The sequence below is a fragment of the Amblyomma maculatum genome, chromosome 3 (genome assembly GCF_055883805.1).
Source record: "Amblyomma maculatum isolate TAMU_Amacu chromosome 3, ASM5588380v1, whole genome shotgun sequence".
NCBI lineage: Eukaryota > Metazoa > Arthropoda > Arachnida > Ixodida > Ixodidae > Amblyomma > Amblyomma maculatum.
Genome location: NC_139346.1, coordinates 57,105,820 through 57,129,996, shown reverse-complemented (window position 1 = coordinate 57,129,996; position 24,177 = coordinate 57,105,820). Strand labels below are relative to the sequence as shown.

General features: G+C 44.8%; 1 protein-coding gene across 1 annotated transcript in view; it reads right to left on the bottom strand.

Annotated features, from left to right (window-relative positions):
• Positions 1-10,616, bottom strand: part of LOC146194813 (monocarboxylate transporter 14-like) — a 35,591-nt gene extending 24,975 nt beyond the window's left edge. Inside the window, exon 1 of the mRNA XM_084596130.1 lies at positions 10,542-10,616. The gene's annotated coding sequence lies outside the window, so the exon portion shown is untranslated. The remainder of the gene's footprint in view (positions 1-10,541) is intronic.
• Between the last annotated feature and the right edge of the window lie 13,561 nt (positions 10,617-24,177).

Here is a 24,177-nt window from a genome sequence, read left to right as displayed (position 1 = left end):
GTGCTGAACAAGGACCGCGCCAAGAACGATACTACTGGCATCAGTGTACACCTCTGTGTCAGCCGCTTCATCGAAGTGCGCCAGAACAGGGGATGTTTGAAGGCGCTCGCGAAGCAAAGAGAAGGCCGTCTGCTGCTCAGAGTTCCACACAAAGGCGATGTCCTTCCTTGTGAGGCGCGTTAGAGGTTCCGCAATTTTAGAGAAGTCCGCAATGAACCGCCGATAATATGCGCACAGGCCGAGAAAGCGCTGAACAGCCCTCTTGTTAGCTGGAACGGGAAACCGTGCGACGGCAGCAGTCTTTTCGGGATCCGGGCGCACCCCATCGGCGCTCACAACATGGCCAAGGAACTTGAGTTCTGTATACCCGAAGTGGCATTTCTCGGGCTTCAGCGTGAGATCAGCAGAACTGAGCGCTTCCAGTACAGCTCGAAGGCGTTCGAGGTGTTGGTCAAGTGTTTCGGAAAAAACAACTACGTCGTCCAAGTACACAAGACAGATCTGCCACTTGAGGCCAGTGAAGACGGTGTCCATCATCCTTTCGAATGTAGCTGGGGCAGAGCACAATCCAAATGGAAGTACTTTGAATTCATATAGGCCATCTGGAGTGACAAATGCGGTTTTTTCTCGGTCTCTTTCGTCTACTTCGATTTGTCAATAGCCGCTTTTCAAATCAATAGATGAAAAATACTTCGCACGTCGCAATCTGTCCAGTGAGTCATCGATGAGCGGCAACGGGTATACGTCTTTCTTTGTCACATTATTCAATTTCCGATAGTCGACACAAAATCGAAGAGTGCCGTCTTTCTTCTTGACCAGGACTACTGGTGAAGACCACGGGCTTTGTGAAGGCTGCACAACACCATCATCCAGCATCTCCTGGACCTGCGTCTGGATCACTTCTCGTTCTTTGGCAGACACACGATAAGGCTGCTGTCCTATAGGGCGAGCGTCTTCATAAGTAATGATGCGATGTTGTGTGATGGGCGTTTGACGAACCTTCGAGGAAGAAGCAAAACAGTGCTTGAAGTCCAGCAACAGTAGCTCTAAGGCCCGCCGTTTCTCCTTCGACAAGTGGCAGTTAATGTCGATGTTGTCAAGAGATGGCTCATTAGTTTCGACTGCCGTTGATGTAAAACAGACCGGATCGTGCGTAACAGGGTCAGCGAAAGCGATAGCAGTTCCCGGAAACAAGTGCCGGTGCTCATTAGAAAAATTTGTGACAAGGAGTGCAGCCCGGCCATTGTGAAGCGACAATAAACTTCGTGCAGCGCAGATGCCTTGAGCAAGCAGGAGTGAATGGTTCGCTTCCGCTGCAGCATCGCCGGCACGGAAATAGTCACAGGTAACTTTCACAAGAACACTGCTTCGCGGCGGCAGCGAGACACTCTCGGCGGAAACGCGAAGTGCGGCATTGCAAGGACTGCTACTATCTCGTTCGGCAGATTGTCCCATCGAAAATGTGACGCGTCTATTTCGCAGGTCGATAACTGCTCCGTATTCTCGCAGAAAGTCAATGCCGAGGATAAGGTCACGGGAACAGTCACTCAAAACGACGCAACTAACGACGAACGTATATCTGTTAATCTGAATACGAGCCGTGCACATCCCCTTTGGGGTAACTATATGACCGCCGGCGGTTCGAAGGTACACACCTGGCCAAGCAGTGAGCACCTTCCTCAAAACAGTCGCCATGCGACCACTCAAAATCGAATAATCCGCACTGGTGTCCACTAATGCATTGACTAAAGTACGACCGTCTAAAATAACAGGAACGTCCAGAGAAATGCTTTTGGCTTCCCTAGGGGACGGTACCAGCAGTTCGCGGTCGGATAGAAGCTGCGACGACGGGAGGTCTTCAACGCAGCGACTACCAGCGGCCTCGCCCCCGAAGGTCGCTGTTTTCAGTTTTCCCGACCAGGGCTAGACGAGCGGCCTTGCCCCTCTCGCGAGGAACCTTGGGTGGACGTCAATGAGCGCCTTGGTGAAGGGGAGCGGGACTGACGCTGCGAACGAGATGAACGCTGTTCCGCCAGGTACTCTTCAATAACTCGGGGTCGTTGACCAAACCGGGGAGGAGGCGCGTCGATGCGGAAGCCGTGAAGACCGAGGCGTCGATAAGGACAATCCCGGTAAAGATGGCCTGGTTCACCGCAGTGGAAGCAGAGTGGACGGCGGTCAGGCGTGCGCCAAATGTCGGCTTTGCGTCGGGGCAGGGGACGTTCGTCGAAGTACTGCACTGGTTGCACCGAGGGCAGCGGAACTGTAGGCGGCGCGGGAATGGGTAGCGGTGAAGGGGGAGCCTGACTCTGCAGAACTTCCGCATATGTGGGACGGTTTTCGGTCCCTGACAGCAATGGTGGGCTCGTAACTATAGGCGAAAGAGGGCTCTTGAGCGCCTGTCGTACCTCCTCTCGCACTATAGCAGAAATGGAAGCTGGCGATTGCTGCATGGAGTTCCAGAACTTTCTCAGTTCTTCGCGCACGACACTGCAAATTAGTCCACGCAAAGCATCAGGATGCCGCTCGGAAGATGCAAATGACTCCGCAGTTGTTCCAGTATAGAGAGGTCGGTTATAAGCCGCGGCACGATGTTGGAGCACCCTTTCCATTGTGGTGGCCTCCGCAAGGAATCCATTTACAGTCGACGGTGGGTTGCGCACAAGGCCTGCGAACAGTTGCTCTTTCAAACCCTGCATCAAGTGCCTGACCTTTTTGTCCTCGGACATGGCGGGATCGGCTCGCCTGAAGAGGCGCATCATGTCCTCGACGTACGCTTGGACACTGATTCGGCATCTGGAGGCGGGAGTGAATGGCACGTTCTGCATGTTCGCGACGATCCGCGCTAGTGTAGACCTCGAGCAGTTGACGACGGAATTCCCGCCACGATGTTAACATTTGCTCTCGGTTGTCGGACCAGATCCGGGCGACATCCTCAAGGCGTAGACGTTCCTTAGTTTGGCAGTATCGTCCCACTGGTTAAAAGCAGCGACACGCTCAAACTGAAGGAACCAGTCCTCCACATCCTCAAAGAGGTCACCATGAAAAGACTTCGGTACCCGAGGGGCCTGCAAGGTGTAGTTACAGGCCGGTGTGACGCCCGTTACCTGCTGAGCAGGAGCACTAGATGTCATGGCGGCGGGTGATGGCTGAAACTCCGGAGGCAGTCCCTGGAGCCGTCGACTGCAGTGATGCACGGGGGTGTCCAATGGCACAGGGCTGGCGCGATGTCTTTCAGATGGAGACTCTTGCATAGGTAATCTTACCCAGCAGCTCCACCAGAATGTCACGTACAAGGATATCAAGAATATCAAGGGGTTAGCTCCGATACAACAGCGGTGAGCAGCACAGACGCAAAACCCACAAGCGACACTTCGTCGTCCCTCACTCAGTCATGCGCCACCTGGCAACGCTAGGTGGCAATATATATATATATATATATGTATATATATATATATATATATATATATATATATATATATATATATATATATATATATATATATATATATATATATATATACAATACCCATGCACACTGCAGATAAAGTAAAAAACAGCATTCTTAACACCAGACGGTATTTATGAATTCAACGCTACGCCGTCTGGCTTATCTTGTCACATTCTAGCGGTTAATGGATACAATCCTGTGTGGACTGAAGGGACAAATTAGTTTATGTTATCTGGACGACGTTGTAACTTTTAGCAGTACATTTAGTTAGCACCACAGCAGTCTGCATATTGTTCTTGATAGCATGAAACAATCTGAAGGGTCGATCTATGACTGAATTGAAAGAAATGTCATATTCGGGATTGTGAAATTATTGCTCTTGATCACTTACTTGACAAAGAAGGTGTTGGATCACATCTTAAGAAAATTGGAGCTGTCAAACGTTTTACGGTGCCGCAATCTAAAAGAGCTGCGGAGCTTCTTAGGGTTATGCCCGTACTTTCGACGCTTTATATCAAGGTTTGCTGGCATCGGTTACCCACTCACCTGTCTGCTGCATAAGGACGCACCAATCAATTCGAGCACAGAATCTGACCCAGTTTGCCGCAATCCCAAATTCCTTTTTAACTCGGGCCCCATCCTCCGCCACTTCTGCTCATCAGCTCAAACTGGAGTACACAATGGCATGGTTACAGAGCAATAATGTCTCGGGGATGTTTTCGCTGTGCAGAGCTTCCGCTCCTATCTATACTGGACTACTTTTACTGCCGTTACCGACCACCTTTCGCTTCGCTGGCTTGTGCGTCTTCGTGACCCCTGTGGACGGATTGCTCGATGGGCTTCGCGCCTACAAGAGTTTATTTTCACTGTGGTACATCAAATCGGTCATACGCACTTCGGTGCCGATTGCCTTTCGCATTTGCCGCTTCAGACAACTCATGACGATGCAGAAAACTTCAATGAATGCTTGGCCTCACTTTCACAAGCCTTCCCCTAACATCGAGTTTACCAAACTGAGCAATGCAAAGACCAAACATGAACCTCTTTGTTTGATTCCGCCAAAGATCCTATGAAGAACACGTTTTGCATTCGCGAAGGATTGCTTCACAAGGCAAATTTCGCCTCTGGGGGAGCACGCATGATCCTTGTCGTTCCAGAAAGCCTACGCATGACAGTTCTTGAAATGTTGAAAGACATCAAAGGCCGCAGTGGGCCTTTGATGTCTTTGTCGTAAATTTTTTTCGCATGTTTTGTAGAGTGTGTTTGTATCATGATATAAAAATCGCGAATATGTAACCACTGTACTGGTTTACCACTGTATTGCGTGTTGCGGTCTTACGTCTAGTCTCAAAATATCTTAACTTGATGTTTTGTGAGATAAAGTGTCGGCGTCAAAACCTTTGATAAGTATGCTCATCATATCTATTTGGAACACATGCTGGCTGCACCACTTCCTATGCCATATTCTTCGCAAGATAGAGATTTTTTTTTGTATTTTGGACGGGGAGCAAAAAGCAGGTTTCCAACACATTTAAGCAGAGTAGTTTGGTGAGGGCTGCAAGGCCAATTTTAAAAGGTGAGCTCTTAGTGACGGCAGTGGGGATCCAAAAAAGAGCCACTTTATAATCCACGCCATTACCGTACACAGGGGTGACGTCATTGAACGTCATAAAATCGTATGGCCGGCACCATCTCGAATCAGAGCAGCCTATGAAACACCAAGTATTGCACCGGTTCGGACAAAACTAAGCGGAGCACGCAATTTTGTTCTAAAATTTTCACGCGTTGCATAATTGAAAATGATTGTTGTGGTACGTGCGAACTGGTAGTTGACGCCAGTTGTCTTTCACTTGGAGAAATAGTGTTTTCTTATTTCAGTGCAGAAGGCGTGATTTTAACTTTAACCAAACATTATGCTCCGTTTACCTATGTTCTCACCTGTACATACCGGTGCCTGTGGAATTATCATCACCGGCGTGCGTCTACATAGGTCTCGGGGTTACTTGTTAACGGTGCTTGGTGGTGTGCAGACGTACCTCAGCAGCGCCATGAATATAGTTGGAACCAAATCATGTTCAATGCCTCATGTTTCTACTGCAACGGAATAATTTAGCAAATGCGCGGGAAGATCACCAGAAATTACTCGCTGATGAGTATCGCCGGCTGTACACGCTCAACGCGTGCGGCAAACTGTAACGATGAGGAGAAATCTAAGTGCCATGGAAAAAACTTTTTGTGCAATGAGGCTCCACTATATCTTTAATAGAACTGCATATATTCAGTCTCAACCTTTCACCACTTTCCTTTTAGTCTCCGTTATCATTCGAAACGAGTGCAATTTAGCAACGCCGGCGTTTGAGCCAACGTCACGAATGAGGGACGTTATTTTTCTGCTGTTAGCCTAAACTTACTGTCTAAAATGTATAACTGACCTTCATGCGCATTACAAAAATTGACCAATCTGACAAAGGACGTTAACTTAGCCAATAAAACAGCCTTAGTCATAAGCCATCCTTCAAAAAAAAAAAAACATTCCCTTCTTTCTTTACGACTAGCTCCTATATTACGCAGCAGACATGCGTTTCTATCATTTCCGGGAACAGACATTATTCGGCCGGCAGCATTTGCAATGTTTATAATTTTCTCCCACCGCAGAAATAATGCAGCCTTCTCTGGGCCGCGTGTATAATAAAAAAGTACAGAAAAAATAGAATGGAGGCAAATGCTCTCGTCTCTTGTTTCGCTCGAATATCACGGAAAGCCCGTAACGTCATTCACGAAATGAACTGTTTTGTACTGGATTAAAACTTTGCTTGCGTGTGCTCGTTTTGTAAATTCTATTGTACGATCAGCCAGGAAACAAATCTAAAAATTCAGCCCATTTATACCGGCCGTTACGAACGCCTTGCATTTGCGAACAAGGGTGAAACTACCATCGAAGTATTCACTAGTGCTAAGGCATTGTGTTGCAGGTAAAACGGACAACCACGGTCGCATAACTGGGTCGTTATGCCAAATGCGAAGAGAGCGTAAAATCCCTGAGCTGTCAAACTTATAGGTGTTCTGAAACCGGGTAACCTAAAATCTCCTCAAAACTCTAATAAATCCAACAAAAAAAAATATAGATTCTGCTTGAAATATAAAGAAAAACGGATTGAAACAACGGAGCATTTTAGACCAAGCACCCTTATACGTTCTAAATGGTAAGTCAGCGCGCTTGCGTACCGGCCGACCAAAGCGTGGAATCAACGGTTGCCCTAAAAAATGAAGCTAGGGGGAGGGTTCTAAATTTCTATAATTTCACGGATAGTAAAAAGGCAGAGGCAGTTAATTTTTCTCTTCATTTCTGTTGTTGATGTGTCTTGTAGGACTAGCAGTAATGAGAAAGACTGCGCGCAATGTCTTCACTTTGCCTAAATGCAAAATACGTATTTATGAACAAAAAATAAACAGAAAACAGTACGCAAAATTTGTTAATATTCTACGTGTCAGCTCAGGCTACTAGCAACAAACCTTATAAAAAAAAACTTGCTATTCATCAAAACTCGTGTGAAGCATACAGGGAAAACGCTGTAAATCATGCGCAACTTTGCACGAGATTATAAAAAAAGCTACACAGTAATTGAACACACAACAAAAATTCTAATCCATGCTCAACAGTGTACTACATTCGTAAGGTGTATAGTGAAGCTTTCAGATGCGCCAAAACGATATGAAAGAGACTGACACATATATATATCAATTTAGGTACTACGTGCGAGAATGGGTACTAACATGTGGAAGAAGTGGTTTCTGTCATCATGAGCAAGCTATGGGAAATATGTCCCTTTATGTAAATACCCGTCTTCTGGCACTATAAAAAAATACCTCTGGTGTGTAAATGCAAAATATTCGTTACACATTATGGGCAACTTTAGAAAATAAGGAGTATGCACACACTCCTCCCCCCCCCCCCTACCTTCCCTAGAGGGTGTGTGAGGAAATCACTTCGTGTAGAGTAGAGGAAATTCGAGGTAAGCGCGAAACAGGGGTGCCATTGAAAGAAAAACTACCGCTTGGAGCCGAGAACACAAAGTAAGCGAGACTTCAGATGTTTAAATATAAGTGACGGAGTGCGCATCACTGGCAAGCAGGACACATATTGTGCGTCGATTCCGAAGTCGGCTATCTCAACCTTGAGCGCTGATTCTCAGTAAGGCACAGCGAGAAGCCTGCACCACCCTTTTATAGCGCAGTTCACCAGTGCGCAGCATTCAGTGAAAAGAGATGTCGGACAGCTGAATGATTTCAGGTAAAATGCTAGTTCCTACCTGCCTAGAAGGCTTATTCGAAGGTTTCTTCAGGAACCTGGTCCTTGTGGCCAGGGGGTGCGTATATTCGGAATCCGATGCACTACACGAGCGCTTTACACAGGGGTGACGCATACTATATATTTTCCGTGCCCATGCGATTGCATTTATTCACCACCGCAACTCCTTCGAGTAAGAAAGACTAGGACATCAACCTACTGACATTTGTCTTGAGCGCCCTAAAGAAGCTAAATGTCGCCATCATATTTTGAGCTGACCGAACATGACCGCACTGAAAATAACGGCTTGAGGGGCTAGTTGGTGCTGCATAGTATTCAGAAATGTGGCGCAACAAACACAAACACAAGAGAAGAGACACAACACACGCGCACACTACCAACTGCAATAGGGATCCGAAAACACTTCCTCTTCACCACTCCTCTTCTTCTACGCTCAAGTACATCTTCTCATCTTCCTCTTCTTTGCCAAGGGGATATTGGCACTTTCTTCCTCGCAGAACATAAACATCGTCCAACGTAAGCATGGCAGTCACCAATTCTTCACTGTCTTGTTTCTCCACACCTCTGCTTTGCCCAGAAACTCATACCACGCTGGACAAGCAAACTTGCGCCACATTTCTGAATACTATGACCGCACTGGAAGGCATAAAATGTTGGTATCTGGGATCTAGCTTCAAAAAAGAGGTATTCAGAGAAAGTTGTACGCAAATAAAGGTATTTTTGCGTCTCCTTGCTTTTTTGTGTGCGATGCTGCAAGTTCTCTTGTTGAAAATTCGGATATTGTGACCGCAATCCGTCATATTAACGCAATTATTACTCCATCTCCTTGAGTTATTTTTAACTATAAGATCCCCTTCTGGGAGTGGCGACTAAAGATGTGAATCAATTGTTGGCCTTCAGATGGCCCCATCCTTTAAGTGACACCGTCTACAGACCCCGCTTTTGACGACAGTTTTCTTTTTCGCGGAAGCAAGAACCCTTCATATGTTAGCATCAAGACAGCAAGCGTATTTCGGGCAGAATACAGTCACATCTTTCTGATTTCTCTAAAAAGCCCCGAACACGGGATTTCAACAACAAAGGGAGACGCAGACGCACAACTAATTCATTGCGGACTCTGTATTTACGTCTATTTCTCCGTTTTATTTCAGTCATAGTTATTTCTAGACTGCGCTGATCATGGAATAGCCTGGAGGGTTGTTAAGTCACTGTCACTACAGTACAGTGAGCCTTGGAGTGCGAGCATTATTTTAGGCCTGCAGCTGGCTGTCAAAGTGCCTAATTTATGTTTAGCCATGGAACATTATTTCGCCCAATATCACTAATTACGTTGTTTTCATTTTGAAAAGATTAATTCTTTTTCACGGGATATAATTGATACCATTCCTAACAGTTCTGGCATGAAGCCTGGTGAAAATTAGAACTACAGCTGCCGAAAAAAAAACCTATACAGTATGGCGAAAGGAATTACAGTTTGAACAGCGTTAAAAATACATGCCTCTTAATAATAATGCAACAATTCCTGCGTTAGGCAAAGATAGCATACTTTGATTTTACTATGAAGTTTGCTTGTGGAAAGTTTTTGAGAAGCATTCCTTCACCCACTTGTTTAAATTCAGCGTTCCAAACAGAACACCAATAAAGACTGAGCATTTCTCAGTTCAGTTCAGTTCAGTCGTTCAGTCGTGTCCGACTCTTCGTGACCCTATTGACCATGTCACGCCCCGCTTTCCGGTCTCTCACTATCTTCCTAACATCACATAACTTCATCTGCAGTGCCTCGAGGATGCCATCTAACCATCGCGTTCGCTGCCTACCCCTTCTCCGGCGACCCTCAACCTTTCCCAACATCAAATCTTTCTCCAGCGACTCCTCTCTTCTCATCAGATGACCAAAGTAGCTGAGCTTTAACTTTAGAATTTGACCCTCCAATGAGCAGTCAGGGTTTATGGTCGACAATATTGACTGATTTGATCTTCTGGCAGTCCAAGGAACTCTCAAGAGTCTTCGCCAGCACCACAATTCAAACGCGTCAATTCTTCGGCGGTCAGCCTTTTCACAGTCCAACTCTCGCATCCATACATCACAACTGGAAAGACCATAGCACGAGTTATACGGATCTTGGTTGGCAGACTAATGTCTCTGCTCTTTACTAGGCGGTCAAGGCTAACCATTGCTCTCTTTCCCAGAAGCAGGCGTCTCCTAATTTCATGGCTGCAGTCTCCTTCCGAGGTAATCTTGGAGCCCAAGAAAAGAAAATCTGTCACAGCTTCCACTTCTTGTCCCTTGATGCTCTAGGACTTGATAGGGCAAGACGCCATGATCTTTGTCTTTTTAATGTTCAGTTTAAGCCCAAACTTCTCACTCTCTTCTTGTACGCGCATCAGAAGACATTCTGATGCGCGTACAAGCGTCTAGCCAGCACCAAAAGGTTTGCAACCGCTCACTTCCCAAAATATTTATCTTTTTGCTTAGGTTTCTAACTTTGCCCCGTTGCGACTAATCAGATAAGTTTCTAATTCTTATATCCCAGAAATGTCCCGATTGAAGCAGTTTTAATGTAGTTCCCACATTCCATTTTCTTTTACGCATGCAACCCGGAGAGCCTATCAGACACCAAAACCCTTCCAAATACCTTAGGATTTTTTTTCCCTTTACATGAACAAGAGCAATCACTTTTGCTTTACTTGTTGATCTAACCTGAGATTTAACTACAAATTTCAGGCTTTGCATTGTGCACTTGTAAGAGTCAAGAATGAATTTCGAATAATACAGCCTCACCTTGTGAGGTGTTTCGGATGTGCACGTCCAGGAAAATCACTTGCGGCTGGAAACAGCAGTGTTATCTTAACCCTGGTACGGACCGAAAATGTGGGATCTTGAATTAGCTCCACCGAAAAAATGTAATCACATCGTACAAAATTTGCCAGCTAGTTCAAAGGCTGAAAAGTATTTTCGCGGATCTAGTTTATTGCGATATGCACGCAATGATAATCAACACCTTTATAATAGAACACTTTTCCCCTCGCTTTTGCAGTCGCAGCAGTTCTTTTTATAACTGAATTCCTTTTACCGAGCACGTTAAGCTACTCAAGTGTAGTTTATATTTTTTGTTCCACATAACTGTACAGTTTGGTGTGAAAAGAAAGTGCTTAGACAGCACCCACTCAAGAAACGCCTTTAGTGACACATCGACTCCGTACGTAGCAACCTTACCAGTACTGTTTCAGTTTTCTTGAAACGTTCGTGCAATCGTATTTCTTTTCAGTTTCCTCCGCTGCATCCAGACCCTCCAGTGGTAACCTTTAGGCCACAACAATATTGAAATGGTTAAATGAATAAGAAAAATACAAACCGTAACGATGAAGTTTTACTGTTTTTCCAACTCCAGGCTTAATTTTTTTAATAGCAAGGATGAACGAACAAAGGTGTACGGAAGAGAAATACGCTCATTGTTTCCAATGAATATTATGTTTTGATGGACCTTACAGGAGTGCCTGCACATAGATTCCTAGTGAACAAACACTCATGAAGCTGTGGCATAGTTTCCCGGTGTCTGCAGAACAACAGCCCTGCTGATTTTTTTTTTCGAAAAAATATGAATATCTTTGCCACTCTGCACTAATTTATTTTGCAGCAAAATGCTCTAAACGCATGCTAGACAAAGCCTGGTGCGTCTTATTCTTTATATTGTCGAAATGGTAGTGATTAGCTCCTCTTTATTTCCCAGCCGTCTTCTAAATCCAGCTGTAACTTTACAATGCACTCAAGATGGTTTGGTTTGTAAAACCATGCGCGTAAAATATGAAGTAATAAGAGCATACGCAGAGTGAAATTAGTAAATATTTGGAGCAGTAAAACTACAATACACTTATTAATATAAATCAATGAACCGAAACAAAAAGCTATCTCTATCAGATTTCTTAGCCCTGAACATGCGATACAGTGAGTAGTTTCGTGACGAACCTACATAGAATCCGCTTTTTGGGATATAACCTGTAATTACACTGCACATATATTTTCGCTGCGTGCTGTACACCACAATCAAAAATGCAAAATGCTGATACCACACCAAAAAATACCACAATCGCTCATATCGCGGTAAAGCACTGCCTTACTCACGCTGTTCCTATCGGCGTCCACCCGCAGCTGAAGTACGGAACTTGCAGCCGGCCACTTTCAGTTGTTCGATCTCCGCCACGTTCCATTATCGCGCGAAAAAAGCAAACACTGTGATAGCCCCACCGTAGCTGCGACCCTGAGCTGCGCTCCGCTGTCGAGTCGCAAGTGTTTTGGCGCGACTCCAGCTCTTTATTAGTTTCCTGCCACGTGCCTCCCTTAGTCTCCGCAGTGTTCAATTCTGCCGGAAGGCACGTTCAGAGAGCAAATCATAGGCGTACATTTCCCAAATTCTTTTTAACCCTGGGTTCCACGTGCATACTTTTCCCATGTGAATGGATATTCTTTTCACGGGTAGTGAAACAATACACGTGAATTCCCGGCCGCATGCCGCAGTCAAAGCGCACGTCAAGCAAGAAGCTCTTTTGTAGCAAACGAAGCCTTTTCCCTGCATTTCAAGGCCATCTGGACTTGCAGGTGTTATGGCTTCATCCAGAGGACCAAACTAAGAGCCTCTGACCAGAAAGTAATTGATAAAAACTGTACATTCGTACTGGACATGTCTGCCCCTATCATATCCCCTATTTCTTCTCTCTTCTTCACCTGCTAGTACACAACAGAAGCTCACCTAAGAGGCAGAATGGTGGAGGCTAACGAAGAGTGTACAACATAAATTGAGGACCATGCACAGCGCCGCGGAACAAAAAATGATAGGCGTGGTATTAACACATGGGAAGCGTGTGGAACGACTATGGGAAAAAACGGCAGGTTAACAACTTCTTGAGAGATATCAATAAGTATATCTGGTGCGTGTAATGTGAAGGTGGTGGTCCATAAAGGTGATAAATTGGAAGAAACAAGCATGGGCCGGGCATCTCATAAAACGCAAAGGCAAGATAATAGCTGGTATCAGACGGTTAGACAAGGGACTCCATGGGAAGGCAAATGTAGGGGGGAAAAGCGCAAATTTAGGTAGACGGATGAGAATAGGATCTTTACGGGGACACTTCGATGTATTATGGACCGGGCTGGATAATTTGGAGGAATATAGGATATTTATTTGCCCTGCCGTGGCTGTAGTACGGCTGCTGGTGGTGGTGGTGGTGATGATGATGCTGATGATGAGCGTTATGCATAACAGGAGACCGCAGGCCACGCATGACTTAGACTGGACTCATCTTCTGTTCACATTTAGAAATTTCTCAGATTTCTCATTTGGAAGAACATTATAAACGTGGTTGTTTCGTGAGCACGTTTTTCTTTATTTTTACTGCATTCCGTCATCAACGACCAGGCCACTTGCAGGCTGGAATGTTGACGGTGTTCCTACGGTCATAAACAGTCTACTGGTTTCACTGAGGGCTTTTAAATTATATTTGTTTTACTGGTAGCGTTCTCAACAACACTACTTCCGAAAGATGCATCTAAATGTAGGCCACTCTGACGCAATAAAGAACTCATCATGAGCACAAATGTATACTTTTCTGTGCAAGTGGCTGAAGGACGCTCGTTGCAATCTTGATGTGAATGGAAACGAGGCCAAAAAGCTAACAAACCCAAAATATATGAAGGGAAAAGAGCGGCAACGGATAAGATTTCAAAAGAGGGCACTGTATCAGTCGATAAGAAAGAAAATAAGAGGCTTACAAAGAGCAGTCAGTACGCGAGACAAAGGTATTCGTGACACTCCACAGAGCAATATTAGCGAGTGATATCATCTCTATCATGCCCGCTTGCAGTGAGGGAAGAAAATAAGCCTCCCACTGCGCGTCGGCGATTACCTCTTCCAAGCACTAAATATAAAGCAATATATTTATTTAAAAAAGCTGCTAAACCATTTGCATTTTAACGGCATGCATGGTACCAGTCTGTTAACGTTCAAAAAATTGCCTAAATCGTCTTAGTCGTCTGTCGCCTACCAGAAAAGATTAGTATGGTTTATACGGATTACCGCTTCAAAAAACTACCTAATGAGCACAAGCTCCGGAATGTAGACAAATGATATTGAACAGCACACGGTCGGATATTTGTTTTGCCTTTATGGAAACGAGGACACCAGGGTCGACTTCGAGCTCGTTGTCTTGATTTCAGTAGCCGAGACTCCTGACCACTGAGCCACCGCGGCGGGATACAAGAAAGAATAAACTGTTCCGATGGTCACAATCAACTTCTTTTACTTTGGAGTGCCTTACGTTTTGGCGCTAAAGGGCAGATGACCAGATAATGGGATAAAAATAAGGAATAATGTTGCAGCTCATGATGAGCATTGCTGACAAGCAGAATTGTGGCGTCAGACTCAGTCATAAAATGACTTACTCAGGCTCACACAGAGTCACATTCAGATAGCTGCTACTTTATCACGCTGGTGCGATAACGAGCTTCTTGAAGGTGCCTGGGAAGCGTACACCAGGTTCACTGTGTAGGCACATAGGATACGGGGTCCCCTTTTTTACTTCTCTCACATGGCTCGCGTCAGTACCATGTTCCCATAAAAAAGAGTAGCAGCATTTTCTCTCTTGCAGGCTGGCACAAGCTACGCACACCTCGACGGCCAATAACGTCCACTCCTCTAAACAGGCTCGCGATGTTTACAAGTGCTCTAAGCCAATGATAAGCGCTCTCGAACCTGAAGGCGCAGCCACATGTGCGCACCTTTCCTCACAAAATGATCTTCCGCTTGAATTTTCCCTTGTCGGGAGGAATTGTTTTCTATGTATGCGTTTAGGTTGGTGTAATAGCTGCGGTCCTGGCGACATGATAATTAAACCGCGTCTTCTAAGAGTCCGTTCTGTCTCATTCAGTACAATTGCTTTCCTAGATCCTGTGTTGATGACAACTGAGACTTTATTGTTTCTTTTTTTTTCAATGAGAAAGCAGTAATCATTTCGAAATGGCCCGTCGCTCGAAATGTCATGTATTTCGAATAAGTAAAAAGGTGTACTGGTGTTCTTGCATAACTACACTTTATCTAGAACTGTTACTGCACTTTACCGCACTTTACCGCACTTGACTGCAATTACTGCACTTTACTGGGAATTTTAATCGAGAACCAGTACTTGCTTACGGGGCTGAAACATGGAGGCTAACAAAACGTGGTCTGCTTAAGGGAGGACTACAGAGAGCTGTGAGATACCAATTTATAGTGTAACGGTAATATACACGAAAAGTGCAGAGTGGGCGTGCGCTTCACGCAATTTTCATAAATTCTTCAAAAATTTACCAAATAAATCAACTCAACGTGGCAAAACAGCTGATAACAGGTATGCAGCTGCAGCGAAAAAGAAGTCCGGGAATGTTGGTGGTTATTCTTCATCACAGCTGCAGCAACACTATGCGCAAGACAACACATCTCTTTTGAAGGAAAATCAGTAGAAACCTGGGCCAGTTGGTACACAGTTGCGAGCAAAGCGAGTGAAAGAAACGAAACGTCCTTCGTTTCTTTCACTGGTTTTCCACGTAACTATACACCATCTGGCCCAGATTTCCACTCTTCTACAAGATACCGCTCTAGTTCTCAACCTAAGCTATGTGATAAGGCGATCACAGCAATGTGATAATGTGATCAACGAAAGGCATCAAAGCGGGACTACGGAAAAGGTCATCACATGCCTACAGATTCCGATGCTTTTCTGCCATCACGGCTATTGTGCCCGTCATATTCACGAGACCTCCCAGAAGTCGAAGCTCTCCTTTCAGTGGGGCCGTTTCAATGGGCTTCGTAGACTATATAGGGGCGTAGTATCACACTTCAGTAGCCACGGCTTCGGAAGGAACATTCAGTTTGACCACAGATGACCATCAACATCTTCAGCAAAACCACCATTTTCTGTGGAGCGCTCGGGGTTTGCCTCAGGGTTTGCCTTCCGGCAGTTCATTCGAACATTGTACTTCTTTTTCGTAGTCATTTCTAAACTGCGCATCGAAAAATTATTTGATACTGCATGGGTAATGCTTTCAACTTTAACAACAACCAGACTACGTAAGCTGATTGCTACAGGTTTCGCAGCGATAAGCCGCCCTCCTTAATCGGTATATCGCCTCACCGCAACAAAGAATATGTACAGTGGTTTTCAAAAATACACGGCCCACGGCTTCGGTACGCGGAGCGGCTGCCGGGCCGCACCGCGGCGCTGCTATCTTTGCGCGGCGCTCGGCGCGAGGGTGTCATATGTGACGATAGCTATCTCCCTCCCTCTCGCGCTGTGAAGTAACACGCCTTCTGAACACTATGTGCGGCGTTCGTCCGTTTGTTTCGCCGTTGCCGCTCGCTACGAAAGAGGGCGTCTGGACACTGGATGTTCATACGATGTTCGGGTCATCTGGAGGATTGTGTGGGCCGATCCACACCATGTGGTGCAGGTCTCCCTTCTCCCCACAATATTTGCATTTGGGGCCTCCAGATGACACAAATACAGTGCCAACAATTGATGGGTGGGAGGCTGCCCCATCCAGCTCTGGACTTGAGGCCCAATGATCCCTCGTGACACGGGCCCGGATAGCAGCGGCAGCCGCTAGAGTCCTGGACTAGGTTCTCTCACTTACACATCCCCCTTCCTTATCGCTACTCAATAAAGTTTTTCACTCACTCATTCACTGAGGGTGTTCGCATCGCCGGTCTCGGCGTTCACCACGAGGGCGATTGGCGCGCGTTTGCAAATACTGGCGCCCTGCTACCTTGCTCCAACATACGTTCATAGGCGAGCGTGCACCGAGAAGCGAAAAACGAGTTCCGTGGCTATCTCGCCGAACCGTTATGCGGACCTATGTCCACGAAGCGTTGAGATGCCGCGCTCTGCAGTGGCGAGGCCTTGCTACTCAGTCCGCTTCTCTTGTGCAGTTGTGGCGAAACTCGGCATGACTTTTCTAGAAAACATTGCTCTCAATGCAAACTCTTCGAAAGAAGAAATACCACGTTTATTGGGAACAAGTGTTCAACCATTGGTATACTTGCACTAGACAAATCGGAGATCTTAAACATTTACTTTGAATTATCTCAGTGTGAATAAATTTGAATATTATGCTGCATTTAATGATATATCACTTGAAAGCTTACGTCAAGTAGAATTACACTGTACTAACAGTGGATACTAATGAGTTGTCACTAATGTGTAAATTGCGAATAAATATTTTGCTGCACCTTCAAGTCACAAATTGTTCAATAGTAATTGCTCTGGATTAGCTAATAGTAATTTTGAAATATATATCGCCTCCTTTTAATTGTAACTAAATATGCGATATGCATGGTTGGAAAACTTCTATAAAGTATTATATCAGGTAAATAATGGGAGGTGTTAATTAGTTATCACTAATTTGTTAATTGCGAATAGATACATATATACATATATATACACTACAACCTCAAGTTACATATCATTGGATAGCTTATGTCGAGTATTATTGCACAACCTAATATTATGGGTTAATTTTTATCGCTAATTTGTTATCGTCACACAGTTCGCCTTTATACACCAGATTTAGTCTAATTCAGAGCAAGATACTGTAATCCTTACTGATCTTTCTTGATAGTAGGGTACAATTATGCACAACATAAGCTATTCAAAGATATATAACTTGAACATTTAGCATTGCACTCAATGTTTAATTGCAATCAACAATTTAGGTATAATTAAGTAACACCCATTATTAGTTCTGTGCAATAATACTCGGCATAAGCTATCCAATGATATATAAATTCAGGTTGTGGCATAACATATATATTTAATAGCAATTAACAAATAAGCAATAACTAATTAACACCTACTAGTAGATCTGTGCAATATAATACTCAACATATGCTATCAAGTGATATATAAGCTTGAGTTGTAGTGTATTATATATTTAATCGCAAATAACAAACTAATGATAAATAACTAACCCATATTATTAGTTCTGTGCAATAATACTCGACATAAACTGCCCAATGATACGTATTTTGTAGTTTTAGTGTAAAATATATATTTATTTGCATTTACCAAATCAGCACTAAATATTTAACGCCTATTATTAGTTCTGTGCAATAATACTCGATATAAGCTATTTAATGATACCTAACTTGAGGTAGTAGCGCAACATACGTATTTAATCGCGATTAACAAATTAGCGATAATAGTTTAGCGCCTACCAATCATTATTTGCTATAATCCTTCATACAAGTTTTTCAACCATGCATGACTCATAGTGTAGCATATTTCATACTTAGTTGCAACTAACAAAAGTGCGATGAATAATTGAAAAGCACAATTAGCTAGTCCAGCGCAATTATACTCTGCATAGCTATCCAACAATTTATGACTTGAAGGTATAACGAAATATTTATTCGCAGATTACAAATTAGTGACAACTCATAAATACCCACATTTAGTACAGTGTTATCATACTTGACAAGCTCTCCAGTGATATATCATTAAATGTAGCATAATGTTCAAATTTATTCTCACTGACATAATTCACAGTAGACGTTTAGGGTCTCCGATTTGTCAATTGCAACAGTACTAGACAAAATGGCCAATGGTAGAACATTCGTTCCCATTAAACTTGGTATTTCTTCTTTCGAAGAGTTTGCATTGCGGAGAGCCGACTTTTCTAAAAAAAGTCATACTGAGTTTCGCTACAACTGCACAAGAGAAGCGGACTCAGTAGCAAGGGCTCGCCACTGCAGAGCGCGGCCTCTGAACGCTCCGTGGACATAGGTGCGATAACAGCGCGGCGAGAGAGACACGACACTCGTTTTTTGCGTCTCGATGCCCGTACGGCGATGAACGTATGTTGGAGGAAGGTAGCAGGGCGCCAGTATTTGCAAACGCGCGCCGAGACCGGTGATGCAAATATCCAGAGTCCAGACACCCCCTTTCGTAGCGAGCGGCAGCGGCGAAACCATAGAGGAAGAAAGACGAAACGGACGAACGCCGCACATACAGTTCCGAAGGCCTGTCACTTTACAGCGCGAAAGGGAGGGGGAAAGCTGTCGTCACATAGGGCACCCTCGTACCGAGCGCCGGGTAGAGATAGCAGAGCCCCGGTGCGGCCCGGCAGCCGCTCCGCGGACTGAAGCCGTGGGCCGTGTATTTTTGAAAACCACTGTACATGCCGTAACGGTAAGTGAGTCTCTAATTGCAGTATAATACATTAAGGCAGACATGCCGTTCTATGCTTTCAGATAAAAAACTTGATAGCAATGACTCCTGCTCCACAAATTATTTGTGGAGACTTCAATGCTCACAATATAATTTGCGGCAGCTCGCACACATCTGCACGAGATGTCAAGCTTGCAGGACTTCTTGCGAAAGATTAAATTGTAAAATAACGAGAATTGGGCCTTGTTCGTTTTTCATAGTGGTTTCACCGCGTCAACACATATGTGTAGAACGAGAAGCATTTAGCGCCCCGTGGTGTTATATTTTTTTTTCGTTCTTTGTATTAGCGTGGTGAAATCACTATTGAATTCTACCACTAAATGACGGTAGAATATTCTACCTCCGAGGCCTGGCCACTGCCAGCAGCATCGACGTGACATTTGTAACGATTTCAGCTGCCCGCAGCTTTGGCTGACCTTTTCAGGCTGCGAGGTTCGAAAGTGCGTTTGGGCCCACAGGGGAATGAGAGCGCGTTGGGTTTACCGAGCTTTTTCCAAGCGCATACCCCTAGAAAAGCCGAGCGCCAGGCCGGGGGACGCTTGTACCCATTTTTACCGGTGAGTAAACCGAGCGGCCACCATCCCCGATTTCACAACTAGGATTCCAGCCCCCGCGGTTCACGGCGCGCGACTGAAGTACCTACGCGAACAAGGTCGGACTTACCCCCCTCCACACAATGGGCTAAATGCACAGGAAACGCGGAAAAGAAGACAGCTTCAAACCAACACATTTCCCAACCTACATCAATACAGCATCATTTTCTCAGAACACTACACAGGCATATGCCATTGGTGCAACGACCGGCCCACTGCCTACCACATCACATGGGGGTGCACGGGCCCCGAACCTGCAGACATAAACACACATCATTTGGAGGCGCAGTGAGAGGCCAATCTGCTATGCTCTTACATAGCGACCCAGCGTAGACTGGTAACTCATGGCAAGAGCGGCAGCCTAGGCCACTGGAGTCTTGAAATGAAGACTCCACTCATGGCCCCTCCCCCTTTTGTGTTTTTTTCTTTCCAAAATAAAGTTTTCTTTCTCTATTTCTTGGCTGACGCACTGATCTGGAAACACTTGGAAGTGACAATTTTTCCCTCCTCTGATCAGCTCGCTGCTGAGACGGCGCGATAATTTTTTTATATTAAGATATATAGATTGGGATGCATACAAAGACGCTCTGGACAAAGGAATTCCTCCCGCGATAGTGGAATGACGAAGTAATATCTACAATGGCTCATTTTTCGAGACAAAAAAAAAAGGAATTACAGCTAAAGTCATATCCTACCTATAAATGGTGAGGGAAGTCAAAGGTTGTGTGCTATTCACAGGCGAGCTTAATGGCAAGATTTGCGTAAGAAAATCTTGTACTCGTGTCTGCCGGCGGGCACAACTTAATATCTCGCATTACTGGACAAACTTAATCGGTACAGGCAGCATGATTATTTGCTACGTTGAATGTGCGAAAACTGGGCAGTAAATGTTGGCCAGTCGTTCTCGTTATACGCACGCCGCTCCAACAGCGCACCCGTTCACACTAATGTTACAGCATGAGAAACTAAAATTTTAATCTCAGAAAAGTACAGAAGAATGCTGTAAGCAGTTTCTGGGCCTGCAGCACTTCCAACATTTGGTCTGGGGCATCCGCCAGACGATATTGTAAGCGATATTGTCAGCGATTTTATATGTTTCGGTGCGGGCCCTGAACGGGCCCGCACCGAAACATATAAAATGTCATTTTTTCTTCGAACAGCCAATGACTGGAATGACCTTCCATCCGAAGTGGCGGCCATCAACAATCGTGTTCTATTCAAAACCGCCATTGAAGACCATCTGTGTTCGTATTAACTTTTTGTTTGCCCACCCCTCATGTAATGTCCCCTGTGGACCCTTGAGGAAACAATAAATAAATAAATAGATCTACCTTTCACGTTTGAAGAGCTATCCACAAATATTCAGGAATCAAACAAGCCCGTCTTCGTGTCTTAATGAATTGGCCTATGACACCATCGCAAAGTTGCCTCACAACTCCGGCCATCGACTCCTGGAATATTTCAATTACATTTGGATCCCCATGGAAGCTCGTGAAAATCGTGCCCGTTGCGATACCTTGCAGCTGCCAACTAGATGCGCATGCTTCCGGCCCATCGATCTACTGAGCTGCGTAGGTAAGCTTTTGGAGCGGGTGGTCCACAATTGCATTACTTGAATTCCCGAAAGCTGAAATGGTTATACTCGAGAAATGAACGTGTTTCGCCAAAATAGGTCTGCGACTGATAATTTGAGCGCCCATGTCTCATCTTTTGAAGGGTATCTTCATGCTTAATGCATTTCGACATCCGTTTTCCTTGGCATCAAAGCCGCTTTTGACTCTGTTTTCCTTCATGCAAATTTCAGAGCATTTGCAATTTTCAGAAGGTTTACTGGCCAAAAATGCGTCAAGCGATTCATCGTTATGTAGCCAGTTGTGTGCATTACCAGCGTTACACGCTCCCTGCATCACGCCTGTCGGGCCCGCTACAACCTGTCGCACCTCCGACCGCACGTTTCGAGCAAGTGGGCATTAAGCACTTGGGCCTTTTCCATAATATTCCAGCGGTAACCGATGGATCACTGTATGTGTTGACCACCCCACCCGATACTCTGAGCCATCTGCAGCACCGTTAGCAACTGCTTCAGATGTGTTCAAATTTCTTCTACGGTTTCTCATTCCTCGGCATGGTCAACCTCAAGTTAGAATCAGTTACCGTGGACTGCAGTTTACTCCTGACGGTATTGAAGAACTCCTTCGCCTCTGTGCATGTTATCCCCGTCATACAACTCAGCACCATTCTTAAACGAACGGCCTCGTTGAACGCACCAATCGCACTCTCACCCCTATGCTGGCAATTTACGTCAACTCCCACCATACGAACTGGGATGGCATCCTCCCTTTTATCACGTACGCATATAATACCGCGAAACGCAGATTTAAAACAGTCATAAAAACGCAGTTCATACTCTCCAAGTGGAATAACTGTTCTAGTGTGGTTTTGTTTTTGGCAAATGCAAATTTTTATCATGTTATGTTACTGTACAAATTTTTCCCGTGTTTTGTGTGCCATATGCTGTTGTTTCTTTTTGAGTGTATAATGTACACTGTTTCTTTTTTTAGGTTTTACTCCAGTATGTTTAATTACCACGTTTGCTGTAATGCTCTGTTATCGTTTGTTTTCCGTGTTGCGCGCTGCTGTGAACTGTATGGGGAACTGTGATCCCGTCAGGCCTAACCGCCTTTTGTCGCAGTTCCTTCTTACATTTTTTGAAAGGAAAATAAATAAAGAAGGAAGAAAATTAAATATAATTTCATTTATTACTACTGTCAGCCTGTGCAGGCTATTACAGGAGTGGAGAAATAACAAAATGCACAAAAAGGGAACACATTTTCACAACTACAAAAGTCCGACACAAAACTGCAAGCAAATACAGTGGACGTAAAGCGGAAAATAAAAAAATACAGCAAAGAAAAAAGATTAAGAGAAAAAAAGGAAACCGATTATGCTGAGGGAATATGACACTTCTGGCTACAGTACAGCTACCTCCTCTACTCTCGCGTTCCCTGCAGCTGTTTGGATGCCCTCCTGCCTTCCTACCTTTCCTATTCCACAACGACCCTTCAATCGCCGCTACTCTCTCACTCTCGAGCTGAAGAAGCTTGCAGCCTTGCTCGTCTCCGTATCATTGACACATGCACAGGTTCGCTCCAAGCAGCATTACGACAACCGACGCTCGTGTGTCTGTTATGCACCTGGCGATTTAGTATGGCTGTCGGCGTCGCTGCAAATACATAGGTTATCCCTGAAGCTCTTGTGCCCTTGTACTGGCCGTTTTACTATCTTGGAGCGTCTGAGCGACTTCAGATATCTCATAGTACGCCGCACTCAAAGATGCGATGCTCAAGAAAGACATAAGTGGTCCATGTCGCTCGGCTCAAAACGTTTCATCCTTTGATATCCTGCCTCACTCGCCTTGGGGCTTCGTCTGAGAGGGGGGATGTGTAACATACTAAGGTTCGGAAGGAACGATGTGGAGAAAGACACGCAAGAAAAAAGGAAGTAGTGTAAGCTGGCGAGCCTTGTTTTCTGTTTCCCTAGATTAGAATAAAATTCTGGTTACGTAATCGCTACGTAAAAACAAGTCGTAGCATCGGAGGCAACTTGTTTAAGTGTATTGGACACTACTCACAAGAGTGGCAAATTTTTATTGCCCCACCAATCGGCCCGACTCTCTTTCACGTAGTGGGAGAGAGGCATACCTCAGGAAGCTGTGCTCAGCCCTCTTCTATCCAATATCCCAGGCAGCACAAGAGCCTTGGCCAATATTGTCAGTGAGCTGTCAGAGAACAGCCCTATGTACGCCCAGCGCTGCCATCTTATGGCTGGTATTGGTAGTGCCATTCTATAACACATCCAACACTAGCCCTGAGGATTCCATATGTAACCAATATTGGTCGTACCTATTGTAATGATAAAAACATCAGCCCATCATATCCGATGCTCTCGCAATATTGGTGGCACCATTATAGAAGGATATCATGATGGGCCTGGATATCCGGCGTATCACCGGTGTTGGCGTTGCCATTTCATAAATATGGCTATAACGGACAGCGTTAAGTCCACTGACGTTGGCCAATATATTACATATGCTGGACAATAATGTCAGCTCAGTTACAATGGCCCGCCAATGTCAAATATGCACTGACGTACCCTACTTATCACCGGTATTGGCATTGCCATTTCATAAGAATGGCTATGCCCAACAGTGTTAGCCATTACTCCACTGACGTTGGCCAATATATGGCATATGCTAGACAATACTGTCAGTTCTGTTATCATGTCCAGCATGCACTTTAGTCAACATTGTCTGTCTATTTCAGCTACTGGTCAACATTAGATACAAATTAGCATGTGGCTGGAAATATTCTATGGGAAACCGCATTAGCGTACTTTTGCGGTTGGCAGGCTCATATAATATTTGGATTCGTTAACTGCTGTGTTATGACCGACGTTTTCAAATTATCTTTGCAATTTTAAATGCCTCGGAAATCTTGTGACTAATTAATTATAGTTCCGCGGTGCTGGTTTCCATCGTGTTTGCCTTAAACTCACTTAGCTGTTTTTGATGTT